The sequence below is a fragment of the Channa argus genome, chromosome 3 (genome assembly GCF_033026475.1).
Source record: "Channa argus isolate prfri chromosome 3, Channa argus male v1.0, whole genome shotgun sequence".
NCBI classification, from domain to species: domain Eukaryota; kingdom Metazoa; phylum Chordata; class Actinopteri; order Anabantiformes; family Channidae; genus Channa; species Channa argus.
The window spans coordinates 7371218-7388479 of NC_090199.1; the positions used below are offsets into that span (position 1 = coordinate 7371218).

General features: G+C 41.0%; 1 pseudogene; it reads left to right on the forward strand.

The window, feature by feature from the left end:
- Window positions 1-1985: 1985 nt before the first annotated feature.
- On the forward strand, window positions 1986-16980 carry LOC137123668 (axin-1-like; annotated as a pseudogene).
- Window positions 16981-17262: the final 282 nt, after the last annotated feature.

A 17262-nucleotide genomic window follows, 5' to 3' on the forward strand; every position in this document is an offset into this window, starting at 1 on the left:
TCTCAATCACACACACACACACACACACACACACACACCGGTGGCAGCTCGGTGCTCCTGACTAACGGACTGACAGCCCAGCAGAGAGAAGTGACAGGCGGGATGCTCAGGTGGCGGCAGCGGCTCGTTCCCTCTGTCATGTCAGTCACTGTTCCAGTGGCGCTGCGCTCCATTATGTGAACACCTGTTCAGAGGTAACAAACCCAAGGTGAGTCTGATCATTGTTTTAATGTAGTCTTTCGTACGAAAACGTGCGTGATGCCTCTGAATTGTCTCTCAATCCGGCTGATTGCCTGGACCAGATTAAGCTGCACCTGGTCATGTTTTCTGTGGTTCTGTTTCTTTGTCAGGGTCCTGCGTTTTTTTTTACGCATTCTTTTATTTATCTTTATGGCAAAGTGTGGTAATATCAGCTTATCATTAACTATATTGTAACTACTAATTATAGTCTAGAAACGGCTGGAAAGCCTAGAAAGGCTTTGTATTCCAGTCCGTTTTATTTTGTTAAATTGTGTAACGACCTGTTCTTGTCGGCAGAGGCGCTGTTGGGCGAAGTTTGCTGACCCGACAAAGATCTGCGATAGTTAGAAGCGATAAGCGCTGTAAACCGATATTGCTAACGCAGCAACAGTGGTGGAAAGTAATTACTAAGTACATTTACTCAAGTTCTGTATTGACTAAACACTCAAAGTGTAGATACTGTACTTACATAGATGCATTGTGAGCAATGATTTATTTTCAATTCACTGCATTTCAGATCCACATTTTGAACTTTTTATTTCAGTTCAAATATTTGGCAGCTACATCTCAGCTAAATAGTTAACATGATTCTTATTCATAATCATGAATTAAACTATTCAAAAATATACTATAATTCATAATTAATATTAGCTATTTCTTGAACAACTACAAAATTAATACAAGGCCTATGTAATAGTAGCCTAAATAACACTGACATGAGCCAGGGTCACTATACCAATTGCTGGGTGTCATCCACTGGATTCAGATAAATACTTCAATATTCTGACTTTTGGCTGTAATAAAAATGCCCCACAGTTCAAGTACAATCTTTGTAATTACACTGATCATGTTACTTAAGTCCATTAAGTGAACGGCTTTCGGCTTGTCCCTTCAGGGGTCGCCACAGGGGAACATGTTCCGCACGTTGATTTGGCATATGTTTTTACGCCGGATGTCCTTCCTGCCGCAACCCTCGCTTTTTTTTTTTTTTTTCGGGCTCGGGACTGGCACCAAGGTTGCCCTTGGTGGCTGGGATTCGAACCCGCTGCCTTCTGCATCCCAATCCAATGCTCTACTAAGTCCATTAAGCTGCTGTAATGGAAAGTTCACTTTACTATTGCTCATAATTCTGAGATACTTATTTTTCTACCCCACCCACAACATCTTGAATAAAATGTGCTTTTTAGTGCATGATATATATTTAACATCCACACTAGATAAAGGGCAGTGTAGAATTTTAAAAACCCACATCGACCTTCTATGTTACAAAATGCTTTTCTTTATTAGTAAATTGAAATCAACACAGCTGTAAGTTAATTTGGTAAAACAAACTTGACTTTTTTTTTTTTTTTGCTTGAAAAAAAATTATCTGTTATACTGTATAAAAATATTTAAAATTCCACTTTAATTTGTTTGATAAAAATGATCCAAAAATTCACTAATTGACTAATGGTTTAAGTGCTATATAATGATTAAGTTACATTGGCAACGGAACATAAACCTTTTTAGTTTTACAACCTTATGTTTTATATTTTAAAACGTGTTTCTCATAATATTTTACTTTTAATAAAACCGAATAAAATTTTAATACAAACTTGTACATTTTTGGGTAATACTAAATTTGATCAATTTACCTAAATATTCCAAATACTTCCACTGCTACCTAGGTGAAAGCTTAGCGACCCTGTCGCTTCTATGTGCTGCAGATCTATAAAACGTGCCGCACGGCGTCGGCGTGCACGCACGTATTCTCTCGCTCTGTATTATTGCTCAGAAACTAGCCACCATGGGGAGTTAAGGGCAAGACGACGGGTTATTTTCGGGATTGTTTAGTATCAGACAGCTATCCACATGCTGCGATTTGGAGCACATAGTTCGTGCCAGTATCCCCGATGCAGCGGATCGAGGGGAACGGCCTTTCAGAGACGGTAGGACACCCACTTTTGTGGAAAACACGGGACGTTAATGCACCTAGCTAAGGTAGCCAGCTAGCAAGCTAACCAAAACTAGCCTGCTAACATCCCAAGCTAGCTAAGCTGCAGCCACTTAATGAGAAACGTGCCCCCGCTTTCTGCTTTCGTTTGATCTCGGATCGTCCGATTTGTTCAAGTTATTTATGATAAAGTTTAGCGCTGTTTCTGTGCGAGTTGGCTGGGCACAAATCAGTTCACAAAGTACGCTGGTGATGAAGTGTTGCGTGCAGGCCCGTCTTGTGTGGTTGTAGAGTTTGTTTCTGTACCCATCCCCCACCGTCTTTGCAGGCCAAGATGAATGAGATTCTCACTTCAAAGCGCTGGCATTTGTGGTGGCATTGCTACGAGGGTAGCTAGCTGTCTTCGCTTGTTCACATTTGTTGGTTATTTAGGAAGTTGTGTCCAGCTGCACGATGTGTGTGTGTGTTCTTTGTGGGTAGCTGTTGGCTCTGGCTTTAAAGCTAAATGATAAACTGATAACAAAAACTTCGAAGAACTTCGAACTTGGAAATATACGTGCACGGCATAAAGTCGTTTTGAACCAGGTTCGATGCTCAGTTGCTAAAATCATTCCCTACATATCAATGGCTAAATGTATTTTAAAATGGATTTATTAGCATAATCACATGGTAAGTTAGTACATATAATTGTATACATTTATGACAAGATTCATCTCTGATCTGTGATACGTTGTTGCATATAATGTATTTTTATTGCGTTGGGATTTATTACCATGTTATTGTGTTCACAGTATATATATATAAATGGTCTTGACCCTGTGCAGGGGGGTCAAGAGTCATGCTTATCTTACTAAAAATGTTTATTTCCTTTATGCCAACTCCCACCGCTCCAACCAAATGTTTTTCTTGTCTCTGTCATAGGGTGAATTGTTTGGCAGCAAAATCGTTGCTAGAGGGGGAGATCTGACCTCTGCCTGGTGCAATCAGAGACATGAGTGTTGTCAGAGAATTACATGGAATTGGGTACAGGGGTGGTGGTGGTGGTGGTGGTGGGGTTGTGGCCTCTTTGAGCGGCCCTACCCACTTTACCGAAGATGCTCCGCGACCCCCAGTTCCTGGTGAGGAGGGATCTGATGTGGACCCCCCAGTCCAGTCAGCCAACACTCGTCCAAACAACCTTTCCCAAACCCTCTGTTATCCTCCGACATCTTCATCATCTAAAATGGGGGATCTCTCAAGTTACACACCCTCCTCCTCGTCTGCTACCCCACGCCGCCCTGATCTGGACTTGGGGTATGAACCCGAGGGCTCGGCATCGCCGACTCCACCTTACCTGAAGTGGGCTGAGTCACTTCACTCTCTCCTAGATGACCAGGAAGGCATCCAGCTATTCAGAAACTTCCTGTGTCAGGAAGGGTGTGCAGACCTTCTGGATTTCTGGTTTGCCTGCTCAGGCTTCAGGAAGACCAGCCAGGAGAAGAGGGCAAAGCTGGCCAAGGCCATCTACAGGAAGTACATTGTAGATGGAAGTGGAATTGTCTCCAAACAGATCAAAGGAGCCACGAAAAGTTTCATTAGAGACTGTGTGGGACGACCACATCCAGACCCTGCGATGTTTGAACAGGTGATTTAAAGCATGAATTTTGTCTTTGTAAAATATCCTAATAGGAGCAGTGCATGTTGTGTTACACAGATTTCAAATTTAGGGTTCTTGAGTTATGAGTTGGTTACTGTGGATCAACCGGGGCAGATCAGTGTAAAATAACCATATTCCTGTAATATTAGAAGCTGCATTGTCATTAAGTGCATCTACATTTAGGTACACATGTTACAATGAAATTTGTCCTCTACATTAACCCCAACCCCCTGGGATAGGGGGCGGCGGGCAGCCAAAAGCCACACCCAGGGAGCTAGGCGCTGAATGTCTCGCTCAAGGACACACCTTGTGCGTGGGCTGGGATTTGAACAAGGAGACTTCTGCATCCCAGCCCTATATCATACCCATAAAGGTACCAGGCTGCTATGCAATCGCAATTCATCAATATTGCAGTTTAGTAATTCCTTCTTTGTGTTATTTCCTTTAAGCTTTCTGCATTACGGCTTGATGTCAGCACTGATCTCCAAATTTAATTTGATTTCTGTTCATGCACGGTGTGATTGCCTTATTTTTGATTTGCTTCATGATGATTAATTTACATCACATTCATTCTAATGTTGCATAAAGTGCCTCTCAGAATCCTGGGAACGTTTCTTTATTCCACAATTATGCAAGACTGTTATTTGAATATAAAAATGTAAAATTCACATAGTCAAAATTGAAGATGCATTTCTTGGTTAAAATACTGTGGAACCAGCATTTATGTGCGCTGACAGAAGCAGATGCTTCACTCAGGTACAGCACATCCACCGCAGTGAGCGGTGTACTGCACAGAAACATAAACTGTTCACTGACGAAAATTAATCTGTGGCCTATTTGTTGACATCACCCCAATATCTGAAGATAGCTGTTGGCTAGTTAGTCAAGTAAAATCCATAGACCGTTCACCTGACCTCTGTCTCTTAACATCTTGTAGTCAGCAATCTCTAGATCCACTAAGAGTCATGATCTTTAAAGTCTTTATTGAACATACCCAATAAACATACTTTTTTCAATATAATGTATGTAATGGCAATAGTGTTAAACTACAGAATTACCTCAGACAAGCGTTTCCTTGAGCTGTGAATTAGACTTGCAGAAGGTTCAGGGGGAATTTTGGGACATGTTACCTGACAGATCTGCTTCAGCTCAGCCATACTGTTAGTGTTTTTTTTTTGGGTTTGTTTGTTTTTTTGTTTTTTTCGGCTTATCCCATGAGTTCAGGGTTGTCACACCGGATCATGTCTGCCTGGTGTAAATCTACAAAGACACAATGCAACTCCCTCTGACCTTCTCTGTACTTTTCCATCAGCATCCTCAAAGCAAATACTGCATCTGTTGTTCTCTTTCTAGGCATGAAACCATATTGCTGCTCACAAATGTTCACCTCTGCCATTAGCCGAGCTTCCACTACTCTTTCCCACAACTTCATTGTGTGGCTCATCAGCTTTATTCCTCTGTAGTTGCATCTCCCCTATTCTTAAAAATTGGCACCAGTTCATTTCTCCTCCAGTCCTCAGCATCCTCTCACTCTCCAAGATCTTGTTAAACAAACTAGTCAGTAACTCTACTGCCACCTCTCCTAAACACTTCCATACCTCCACAGGTTTGTCATCAGGACCAACTGCCTTTCCACTCTTCATCCTCTTCAACGTCCTCCTCACTTCACTCTTACTAATCTTTGCTACTTCCTGCTCCACACCAGTCACCTCTTCTACTCTTTGTTTCCTTTCATTTTCCTCGTTCATCAACTCTTCAAAGTTCTCCTTCCATCTTCCCATCCCACTCCTGGCACCTGTCAATACATTTCCATCCTTATCTTTAATCACTCTAACCTGCTGCACATCCTTCCCAACTCTATCTCTCTGTCTGGCCAACCTGTACAAATCCACCTCTCCCTCCTTAGTGTCCAACCTAACATACAAGTCCTCATATGCTTTTTGTTTGGCCTTTGCCACCTCCACCTTCACCTTACGCTGCATCTCCTTGTGCTCCTGTCTACTCTCTTCAGTCCTCAGTGTCCCACTTCTTCTTAGCTAACCTCTTTCTCTGTATACACTCCTGAACTTCCTCGTTCCACCACCAAGTCTCCTTGTCCACTTTCCTCTTTCCCGAGGACTCCCCAGTTATCTTCCTACATGTCTTCCTGATCAAATTAGCTGTGGTGTTCTACACAATATATAGTCCACCTAAGTGCTTCTCCCTCCGCTCTTACACGTCACCCTATGTTCCTGCCTCATCTGGAAGAAAGTGTTCACTGCAGCCATTTCCATCCTCTTTGCAAAGTCTACCACCATCTGTCCTTCTACGTTCCTGTCCTGAAGACCAAACCTGCCCATCACATTCTCATCACCTCTGTTCCCTTCACCTACATGTCCATTAAAATCACCACTCTCTCACCTCTGGGGATGCTCTGAATCACTTCATCTAACTCTCTCCAGAATTTCTCCTTCTCTTCTAACTGACATCCTACCTGTAGGGCATAACCACTAACAACATTGAACAATCACCCCTTCAATTTCCAGCTTCAGACTCATCAACCTGTCTGATACTCTAATCACCTCTAGAACATTCCTCACAAACTCCTCTTTCAGGATAACTCCTCCATTTCTCTTCCTATATTACCCATGGTAAAACAACTTGAACCCTGCTCCTAAGCTTCTAGCCTTGCTACCTTTCCACCTGGTCTCCTGGATACACAGTATGTCCACCTTCCTTCTCTGCATCATGTCAGTCAACTCCCTGGCTTTCCCTGTCATAGTACCAACATTCAAAGTCCCTACTGTCAGTCCTACATTCTTAGCTTTCCTGTTCTCTCTCTGCCTACGAACACACCTTCCTCCTCTCCTTCTTTGACAAACAGTCTAATTTCCATCGGCACCCTGTAGGTCAACAGTACCCGTGGCGGTCGTTGTTAACCCGGGCCCTCACCGATGCAGTATGGAATTCAGATTCGGTCTGGAAGTCATGATGTGCAGGTTTAATTTGGCACGTGTGTTACGTCTGATGCCGTTCCCGACACAACCCTTAGCATTTATTCAGACTTGGGACTGGCACAAGAAGATCCTGGCTTGTGCCCTCTTGTTGTTGCAATTTGTTTTGTTGTTTCTTTTTTGTTATTATTATAATTTTATTATATATTTGGGGGGCCTGATAATTCAGTGGTAGAGCATTGGGTTGGGATGCACAAGGAAGCATGTTTAAATCCCACCCCACCAGCCTTGGCCCCACCCAGCCACCAAGGGCAACCTTGGTGCTGGTCCTGAGCCCAGCACAAATGAGAGGGTTGCGGCAGGAAGGGAATCCGGCTTGTAAAAACACAAGCCAAAATAAACGTGCGGAACATGTTTGTGGTGACCCCTGAAGGGACAAGCCGAAAGCCGTTGACTTTATTTATTTGTTTGTTTGTTTGCGATGACGTCCTTGACTATACCCTGGCATATTGCTTCTCAAAATTGGATACCATGCCTTTCTAATGTTTGGCATATGGTCGGCTCACATCAGCTACTGACACTGTGTTTTTATAAGTTGTTAGTTGTTAGAGACCTAGTGTTACCATGACTTGTTCCACCATCACTTTGAATCGGTGTGTTCAAAAAGACGTAAAAGGTAATGATTTTTATTTATTTTTTCTTTCATCAGCTCGAAAATATTGAGTTTATTTGTGACTTTGTGGAAATTCAGATCACATTTTATGACTAATGTATAGAGAAAATTGCAAACAGTGCCAAACTTATGACTGTAGTGGATCCAGAACATTAATTTGTAGTAAAGAGCAGATTTGCACAGGTGATCTGTGCTGCAGGCAATAATGACAAGCTGTTTCAGTCACAAGCTGTTTCATAGAGCTGTCAATGAAATTCAGTGCTGTTCGATGGGAAATAACCGAGATGGTAGAAGTACAAAATCTCAATACTCAATTACACAGCATAAACAGTACAGGTAGTGGTAGTGTTTAAGCAGATTTCAATCAATTTATGTATTGACAGATGGTTTATCAATAATAATAATTTCATATTAATTAGATTTTGTATAAGATCTCTGTCTGCAAAAAGTAAACTAGTAACTAGTCACTAAAGCTGTAACGTAAATGTAGTGGAGAAAAAGTGTAAGGAAAATACTTCAGTAAAGTAGAGGTATCTCTACTTTGCTTAGCTAGTAATGTGCTAAGCTACTTACAACCTTTTTTAGAAAAAACTTTTTAAGAGTAAAGTAACATGCATGTAACGCAAAGATATTTTCATGTGTTTTGCTGGTTTATTAAGTTCAATTTGTTAAACAACAGTTAAAGTTCAAGTTAAAGAGTGAGACTACATGATTATTATAAAGAACCAAATCAAGCAAATTTCACCCCAGCCAGTCTTTTGCTATTCTCTCTTCTCTTCTATATAGCTGTTTTTAGATTCAGGCAGTCTGTTAAATGTTGCTGAAATGCTTAAAACACTGGTACACCAAACCCAGGTACTGTCTGACTTGACTTTCGATCAAGGAGGGTTGTGAAACCAAATAGTGATGCATGTTGACATTTTCAGATGAAACATTGATGTGGTTTCAACCAACTTCTCTGTGTCAGTCTGCACCTTACTGTGATTATATTGTGCCATGTTCAAACTTGTACCTAAAAACTGAGCAATATTGAATTGTAATCTTTTTAAAAAAAAAAAAAAAAAAACCTTAACTAAGACTCGAGCTGGGTCATAATTTTTATTATCATTAGTTTTTCCTTTGAACTGAAACCAGTACGCTGCATTAATGAGATGGTGCACTATTTAAGTCATTATAAACAATGTCGTTTGCTTGGCAAAATATTAAGTCTTTGTAAGTGACCTCTGTGCATGTGTGTGTTCCAGGCCCAGACAGAGATTCAGGCCATGATGGAGGAGAACACCTACCCTTTGTTTCTTAAGTCAGATCTGTACCTGGAGTACACGCGGACGGGAGGCGAGAGTCCAAAGCCTAACCCCAGTGATCAGAGCCCTTCATCAGGACCAGCCAAGCCTGTGTCTGGATACCTGCCTACCCTTGCAGAGGATGAGGAGTGGAGGTAAAATGTTGCACCACTAATAACCTATAATACACGGGAGCTACGCATGTCATGTTACTTGGTGCAACATTTACATCAACCTTTCTCATAACTAATAATTAAGTTAATGCTTGTGATGGTCTAAGGTGTGGAGGAGGTGGAGGTGGACTGAGGGAGGTGGAGGAAGAGAAAGAAGAGTGTGGAGACACACCAGCTGGGAGACTGACTCACAGCCTACTGATGCAGACAGTACCACAGAGATCCTCCACCAGCAGGAGAAGGCCGGACAGCAGGGAGTACAGGTGGGTGTGGGTGTCTGTGTGGATGGGTTTTCATTTTTAGTACCAACAGGTCTAGTGTACAGCAATGGAGCCTACCCACTTTAATGTAACAGTGATTTTTTTTTTTATAGTTTTTTTTTTTTTTATAAATAGTCATACAAACACTGCTACATTTGCAAATTTGCTAATAGCTATTAGGCCTTTTACCGTATGTTCTATGATGAACAGATGTGTTTTTCCTGAGCAAAATCTTAAAATAAAAATAAATTTATCTTTTAAAATAAATTGAAAAAAAACTGAAACTGGAAATCTATGGCTACACCTGGATTATTTTGAGATCTTGGCTGTTCCAAATATGTATATATACAGTATATGTATCACTAATTTAATGTGTGTTCGCTACATTATTATCTCTGTACTCATTTTCAGACCATGGAGGGAGCCGGTAAACCCATACTACGCAAACATGGGCTATGCTCGTGCTCCAGCAACTAGTGCTAATGACAGTGAGCAGCAAAGCATGTCGAGTGATGCAGACACACTGTCACTGACCGACAGCAGTGTGTAAGTACACACACACACTTACCCAGAATTCTTGTATCTCATTGATACTTCGTACATCAATTTTATAAAAAGTCGGTCAATTGTTTAACAACAATACTGCATTGCTGTATTAGTTAATATGATTTATGTTTGTGTGTGTGTGTTTTTCTGTGTGCAGAGATGGTATTCCTCCATACAGATATCGAAAACAGCATCGTAAGGAGATGCATGAAAGTGCCAAAGCCAATGGACGTGTGCCCCTACCTCATATACCTGTGAGTTATACAGAAACTTGAAACTCATTTAGCCCTCATAGTTGTATTTATATATCAGTAACATGAGCCCTGGTGATATAAAATGTTACGTATCAGTAGAATTTATTTTTAAATTTTTTTATTTAAATGCTGTCACAGCTGTAGTTGCACTAGAAAACAACAATAAAATAATTACCTTGTCCCTGTTTTGTTTAATATTGTTGCTCAAATAATAAACTGTTAGCTAATAATAAACTGTTAGCTTTTTTAAAGTATTTTTTAATTTAATTTAATTTAATAACTGTATCTTTTCATTGCGTGTAATTTTTGTGCTTGTGTCTTCAAACAGCGCACGTACCGCATGCCAAAGGACATCCATGTAGAGCCTGAAAGGTTTGCAGCAGAGCTCATCAGCAGGCTGGAGACGGTTCTCAGAGAAAGAGAAGCTCAGGAAAGACTTGAAGAAAGGCTGAAGAGAGTTCGACTGGTGAGTGTAAGACTGAAATGTTGTCCTGGGATGTTGAACCTGTGAGTTAAGGTATAATTCCATACATTTAATTGTAAGTGAAATTCACAGCAGTTTAATTTTCCCAGCAATTAAACATTTTTTACATTTACATTTAGCAGACGCTGTTATCCAACGTGAGGTACAAGGCAGCAAAAATCTTAAGTCAAGGAGAAAACATCAATGCTAAGTCCTATCAGAAAAGTGTTTACATTTCATGAGACCAAGTGCAAGAAAGAGCAGAGAAGAAGTGGTTTATTTTAAAATTTTTTAGATAAAATAGATTTAAGTCCATAGGAAGGTGCGGAAGAGTTTTGTTTTCACCATTTTTTTGAATATTGGGAGTGAGTTTGCGGAGTGTGAAGAGTTTGGTAGCTCGTTCCAACATCGTGCGATAATGGCGCTGAAGAGTTTTGCTTGGTGTCTTCTGTGCCGTGCTGGGACCAGGAGACGTTGTTCGTTGGCAGACCGTGGTGGACGGGAAGGATTGTAAACCTGAATGAGGGGAGTTGAGGTAAGCAAGAGAGAAAAGGCCATGTGAGCGGATTAGAGAACCCAGGGATGTAGTATAGACAGAAAAAAGAAGAGGACCAAGAACTGAACCCTGCGGCACACCGGTAGAGAGGCTATGCGAGTGAGAAACATGTCCCCGCCAGGATACCTTGAGGGTTCGTCCCGATAGGTAATACCGAAGCCAAGCTGGAGCTGATCCAAAAACACAGGAATATGTGTACTATGATATATGTAAAGGTTTGAACTCCAGGTGTTTCTCAAGAAAGGTACAATTGCATACAACAGGGGCTACTCATCACATTTGAAGTAAACCAGAAAAATGGTTGGAAAAAGGTTTTATTTTAAAATTATATAAATAGTTAACTGGTCAGTGAGTTGACTAATTAACATTCACTTTTGGTCCTTTTCTCTTTTGTAAGAAACTTTATTTGGGCAAAAGTACATTTAGCATTCACAGTGAGTTAGTGTAAAGACAGCTTATTCAGCCAGTTTGAACTTAAATGTATCATAAAGCTTCAAAATAGTTTACATTATATTTATTTATTTTGGGGTTTTGAAGTAATGCATTAAACTTTACTAGCACCTGTTGTCATGGGATTGATTTACTTTTTACCTTTTTCCTTGTGTTTTTGTGTGTAGTTAAAAGTTTGAAAGGCGCATGTTACCAACAAAGATTATTATATACTATTTTCAACAGGAAGAAGAGGGGGACGATGCTGACATCTCCATGACAACCTCCATGTCTTCTCATAGCATACCACTCTCCCTCCCCTCATCATTTCCACCTCTCTATGGAGCCCGCTATTCAGAGACCACTGCTAACACGGCAACTGTTGCCACTTATGGCGGCCTGGTTGCCATGGAGGATTCCCATGACGACGACCCAGAGTCTATTTTGGATGAGCATGTATCGCGCGTGATGAAAACGCCAGGCTGTCAGTCGCCAGGAGCAACCAACAGCACATCAGGAGGAGGTGGTCGACACACTCCTCCCAAATCATCACGCTCACCTGACGGGGGGATCGGGCCGCCTCACTACCCCCCACATCGAGGGGGAGGTCACAGTCTACCTGCTGCTGGGGTCAAAGGTAAGAATCTGTGGAGGGGAAGAAAAAAAAAAGGCCAGAGTATAAAAGAAGTGCAGTGTGTCTCGGAGTGGAATGTAGCATGTGTTGAAAGGAGATTGGTATGTAATTAATGTCGCTCTGATATTTTTCTTAGGTATGCATCACCACAAACAGCTGTACCACCACCGAGGAAGAGAAGGGCAGGAGGATGCAGGCTCTAGGTCTCAGCCCAACTTCTTGTGGAATGGAGACCCAGCCATGCAGTACCCAGGAAGAAGTCGAAACTACGCAGATGGGGCTGGAGCCAGCACACTTGAAGGCATGGGTTACAGGTAAGCTAGTGTGGTATGTGCTAAACTGATGCAGAACAAAGGACCGCAAACCGTGCTTTTATTCACCTGGTTTGTGTTAATTTAACTTTCCATTTTGCAGTAGTAAAGGGAGCACACTATCACGGCGAGGTTGTAAGAAGACTTCAGAGACATCAAGCAAAGTTGATGAGAGTGGACGTGGACAGGAGACCCAGGTACCAATTGAGGACCTGGAGAGAAACCAGAAGATCCTGCAGTGGATGATGGAAGGAGACCGACAGAGAAAGAGCTCACATGGGTGAGTCACTGTTGGGCCATGGAAGTCATACCTAGGGGGGTTCGTTACATTAGCAGGTGCTTCTAAATATGTGGACACCCTATTCAAAATGACTGGGGCGGGGGGATTGTAGAACAACCTCTTAATATAACGCACTCCATTATGACTCCACCACGAAAGACTGAGTCCTAAAGCCCACTTGTTAAATTTTAGATTCCTCAGCTCGAAGCCTTTTTGTTAGATTCTCTAAAAAAGATCTCTGGTTAACACAAGGTCAATTTTTAGGTGTTTATACGACAATGTAAAACAAACCAGTAAATACTCACTTATTATATCATGTTGAACATGGAGACTCGTCTACTCACTAGTCTGCCTTTACAGCTTTTTGGCTTGATCTAAATCCATAATCCTCAGGCCCAGTCTAGAAGTACTCTCAAATTTATCCCGTCTCCCTTCGTGGTTTCTTTGCAGGGGCAGTACCAGTAGTTCCAGGAGGACAGGTACCAGCAGTGAGTCTCCACGTCCAACTTCAGTGGAACGACCTGGAGCCGTGCACCCCTGGGTTTCCGCTCAGCTACGTAACAACTCCTCTTCTGTGTCCACCACCATCCCTGGCTCAACGTCTACCCAAGTCCAGCCCTCACACCCTTTCATCCAGGACCCAGCTATGCCCCCCAACCCAGCTCCCAACCCCCTCACCCAGCTGGAGGAGGCTAGAAGGAGGCTGGAGGAAGAGAGGAGGAGGAATGCACTACAGCAGGCCAAGCAGAGGTAGACGTAAAACCCCAAATCACATACTTGTCCAAGAGAGCTTGCATGTACTTGGGTTAGAATGTTCTGACATAGCAATTGTTCTCTTTTAAGGCATAAGTCAGGCAAGCGCCAGGTGTGTGAGAACATGACGGTCGCTTACTACTTTTGTGGAGAGCCAATCCCATACCGAACATCAGTCAAAGGCCGCGTGGTGACTCTTGGCCAGTTCAAGGAGCTGCTTACCAAAAAGGGCCACTACAGGTGAGGACACTGTTTTAATCTGCCAGCAGATATCCGTCTTAATGTTAATATCACTAATGTGGTGTCCAAATGGCATAATATACAGTGCATTTATATAAATGTACTACTTGGAACACAAATGCATAAATTAAATAAATGTATTTATTCCTAGTTGAGATAAATTATACATAATATATGAAGAAAAAAATGACAATAAATATAATGTTATAATACAAAGAATAAAATATTACAATGAAATATATTGTTAAATATTTCAATAAATATTAATCAACTGCAATATTTATTGGGTTGACAATTATTGACTTTTATGTCTGTGTGCACAGGTTCTACTTCAAGAAAGTGAGTGATGAGTTTGATTGCGGTGTAGTGTTTGAGGAAGTACGCGACGACGACGCGATCTTGCCTATCTTCGAGGAGAAAATCATCGGAAAAGTGGAGAAGGTTGACTGAAATTTGGGAACAGGAAGATGAAGCACAATTGCAAAAAGATTATTTGAAAAGGGGAGATTGGAAGAGGACAGTTCGGGTTGGATAGGAAATTCAGCTGTGGCAAAACGAGTGAAAACCGTAGACAAATGAAAGAAGGAATGTGTGAGAGAGGAGAGGTTTTGCTGCATGGTAGGAGCTTGAGTATTAAGAAGGTTATTTTTATGGAATATCTGGACATCTGCATCAGTGCCTGGGTCAAGTCCACATAAAGCGAAGAAGCTTGGCCAAACGGGAGCGGAGGGAAGGGACAAATTATTTCACCTGTCTTGTCTCCACTGTGGGTCTCCAAGGAAGGCCGTTGAGATCTGATGTCTGACCAGTCTTCCACTTCCACTGCAATGGATGGAAAAGGGTGAGGTGGAGGTATAGAGGATAAAGTAGTCTTCCACTTCTGCTCTGGAGGAGTCTGTCCTCCGCAGACCATTACGATGCTGCTACATTACCACGGAAACTCTTCAATCGGTGCTCGGGACAGTGAAGAAAGCAGTTTTATTCCATTCGGGAGTCTTGCTGACATTTGCTGTCTCTGTTCCTCATCAACTGGTGACAAGGGGGGAGAGAGAGAGAGAGAGAGGACAGAGGAATTTGGGGAGTGGAACTTCTACCTGCTTCTCCTGTTGTTGATGCATAGCCTCAAAACAGAGAAACTTTCTCATCCTTGATTCCCAGATTACATGTAGTGATCTCACATCAACATGTTTAGACAACGGTTCTCTACATAACTTGTTTACCAAAGCTACATATTTTTGATAAGACAAGTATCCTAGCTACTTGTTTTCATTTTATTTGAATTATGTATGTGCAAGGCAGGTACTATTACTTATTAATGCAGCCTAATGTTGTCATATCTCAACTTAATGTTGTGTTATTGTGTATGTTTTGAAGCTAGTTCATTACTCATTTCAGGGCAGCCTTTTTGTTTTCTTTCCTCTTCTCCACATCCTTGCACCTAAATTGTGTACTGCTTACTTGTTTCCCCACCCCCCCCCACCCCACACACACCCGGTTTATAAACTAGGATACTGTTTTTGTTGTTTTCTTTAATTTTGTTCACCCTCAAAAATGGTCACAAAAAAGGAAAGCACACTAAAAGGTGTGCCACTTTTCTGCTAAATCCAGAGCCTGTGTGCGTGACTCCAAGCTCAGTCTAGGTGCCTGCCTGCCTGCCCGCCTGCCTAGCCAGTGCCATTACTATCTAGAATGCTTCTTCTGAAGTGTATTGGTGAGCGCGAAAGCCTGTCAGTCGTGTAGACCTGATCTTAGCCAAAGAGCATATTGTGCATCCCATGTTTTTACATATGTGTCTGAGCAGTCAGTGTATGAGTCAAATGTCAAATGCTTTTTTTTTTTTTTTTAAATCATTTCTGAAAGCAGGTTTGTCGTCCTTTTACATATTCAGAAACTTCAAACATTTTAGCCTCAGTTTAAGACATTAAAGAAATAGATTGATTTACTGGGAAATCTGCTCGCTCGATGGAATTTGGGTAAGAACATTGATACCACTCTGCAAACGATATGTGCTCCGCTAATGTAAAGCCACAGCAGACAGATGGTTAAGACAGTTCAACAGATTCGGCCCAGCTACACGAGAGCGGAACGTTAAATATCCCCTGATGCATTGCTGCAAAGATGAACATGACTCCATGTTCTCCCACTGAAGCCCAAGGTGTCATTTAGAAGTTGCTTGTTTTTTTTTATTTCCAACAAACAGTCCCAAAATTATTTTTTTGAATATTTTGTTATATTGTCACACAAGACTACAAAATCATAAGAATTTTATAATTTATAGGATGTTAGACGCGTTATTTAAATTAGGATAGTTCAAAACAAATCAGTTAAATGTTTCTATTAAGTGAAGTTAACCAGCTGCAAGTTATAGCTTCATCTTTAACGTAACTATATGAGAAGTGAGGTGGGAGAATAGTCTTATCTGTAGTCGAAAAAAGCATAAAGGCCATTTTGAAAAATTTCAGAGTACTGCAGTGAGCCCTTGGTGCCAGAGTATCATAAAGTACAGTGAAATACCAGCTTTGTAAGCTGAATGTAAATTTCCATTTCTTTAAACTTCTGCCTGCTATGTCATGCCTGGTTCTCCCTTCAGTATTAATCTCCAGCTCTTGGCCTGATTGTTTGTGTTATCTATGCGTGTTGTTAATTGAATGTCTGTCAGACACAAAGGTTCTACAGTAGAGAGTGCAGGAATGTCAAATACAATTCATCCTGGGTTTCTGCTCAGTAAGGGAAATGCAAGATGGTAAAGTATATTTGTTTTTATTTCAACCCATTATGCCTTCAATATGAAATTAAAAATTTAGATATGTATTTGTTTATAAAAAATGTAATTTTAATAATCACCGAGCATGTTCTTTATAAGGAATGTTTCCTGATGAGTTTAATTATCTATTTTGTTGAAATGTTTATGTTCAAACTGCTATGCCCCTCACGTTTTATCAGTTTTGTTAGAAAGAACACCCAGGGACATTTAAATTACATTTGTTAAGAATTGTTTCTTAGTGATTACGATTGATGGACAAAAGAAAAAAAAAAAAACAGCTGCATCTGTTGTGTTGTAGATTTGTGTGAAACACAGTGCCTTTTATCATGTTATCTTTAAAAAAATATGTTTATTGAACCAATCCATGCTTTTAATGTTCGTTTTTGTTCTCTCAGTCCTGTGTTTTTAGCTGCAGCCATGCTTGCTCACTTTTGCTCTGATAACATCCTCTGCTGTAAATATGTACATTATCATTTCATACTTGTCTTCAAACCTGCACCACATGTTCATGGTGTTTAAAATTTTCATAGGTAAACGCCAAGAGGTCACTCTGCTGGTTCCACTTGTACATTTCTTTTTAAAAGGTACTTCATAATAAAGATGTTGAAGAAACCCTTTCTTTCCTTTGCTGTTCATCATTGTATTCACCTAATTCTTGTTATTCATGTGACAATGCACATGCCTTGCAACCCGCTGTTTTTGGCGACAAAGTGTTTTTCTCAGAAGGCATTAATTTCATTATTAACACGTGCTTTGACATGTATGACATGTAAATGCATCAGTCAAAAAGTTATTTCATTGTCCTTGAAGGAGCAATTTTATGAAATTTTATGCTTATTTATTAATGCACTAAAGCGTCAATAGTGGAGTATGTTTATTTTGGTAAAGGCAGTCGTCCACG